Source organism: Otolemur garnettii, unplaced genomic scaffold (assembly GCF_000181295.1).
Source record: "Otolemur garnettii isolate 467f Iridium unplaced genomic scaffold, OtoGar3 scaffold00287, whole genome shotgun sequence".
Taxonomy (NCBI): Eukaryota; Metazoa; Chordata; class Mammalia; order Primates; family Galagidae; genus Otolemur; species Otolemur garnettii.
Genome location: NW_003852682.1, coordinates 174429 through 175734, shown reverse-complemented (window position 1 = coordinate 175734; position 1306 = coordinate 174429). Strand labels below are relative to the sequence as shown.

Here is a 1306-nt window from a genome sequence, read left to right as displayed (position 1 = left end):
TGCAATCATGGGGTACAGTGTGATGTTTTCATATACAATTTGAAATATTTTCGTCAAACTGGTTAACATAGCCTTTATGTCATTTTCTTAGTTATTGTGTTAAGATGTTTATATTTTACCCTTAGAAAGATTCACTTGTACCCTTGTAAGATAAACCATAGAGGTGATCCCTCCAATCACCCTCCCTCCACCCATCCAGTCAGCATTATTATTAACCCTAGATTATACAAGATATAACTGAAGCCCAGAAAATTTAATCATTACAGAGGTTACTTAACAAGGAATTGCTAATGATCATATTAACACCTGTAATCAGGTATTCTGTGTTCTTACTCTGAACTAAAGTCTAGGTAGAAAATAATTATTCCAATCAGAACAGCATATCTATGGGGTTTTTTTTTTATTGAATGGTAACTATGTACATTAATGCACTTCTAGGGTACAGTGTGGGATTTTCATATGCAATCTGAAATACTTCCATCAAACTGGTCAACACAGCCTTCATGTCATTTTCTCAGTTATTGTTTTAAAACATTCACATTCTACTCTTAGATTCACTTGTACCCCTGTAAGATAAACCTCAGAAGTGATCCCTCCAATCCCCCTCCCTCCACCCATTTCCCCTCCCTTCTCCCTCCCCCCTCCCCATATTTTTAGGCTATTTGGTTATAGCTTTCATATAAAAGGTTTAAATTGGTTTCATAATAGGGGTGTGTACATTGGATACTTTTTCCTCCATTCTTGTGATACTTTGCTCAGAAGAACATTCTCCAGCTCCATCCATGTGAACATGAAGGACATAAAGTCTCCATCTTTCTTTATGGCTGCATAGTATTCCATGGTGTACATATACCACAGTTTGTTGACCCACTCGTGGATCGAGGGGCACTTGGGCTTCTTCCATGACCTGGCAATTATGAATTGGGCTGCAATAAACATTCTAATACAAATGTCTTTGTTGTGAAAAAAAATGGTTAGATGCCACTAAGTAGGTGGCAATGCCTTAACTGTATGCGTGTTGTCAGGCCCGAGGGCCTCTTCCATCCTTGTCAAGGGGAGTGCTAACCTTCTCTCCTTTCATACAACACAACATATGTATGGTTTTATGAAATTGAATGTTATAAGGTCCCTCTAACAAAGCTATTTGAACAATATTATTGACCACAGTTAAAGATGGATTGATCTGCTCTTTTCTGATAGTATCCAGTAACTAATTATGATCTGTCCCATTGACTGATGGTCAAAATGTTTACCGGGCATTTAACATACAGTATATCTTTTAATCTCCTATGACAACTTAAGTAAG

General features: G+C 37.3%; 1 non-coding gene across 1 annotated transcript; it reads right to left on the bottom strand.

The window, feature by feature from the left end:
• Positions 1–962: 962 nt before the first annotated feature.
• LOC111722606 lies at positions 963–1088 on the bottom strand. Its single transcript, XR_002771355.1, has one exon. It is a non-coding gene; the product is annotated as a U6atac minor spliceosomal RNA (small nuclear RNA).
• Positions 1089–1306: the final 218 nt, after the last annotated feature.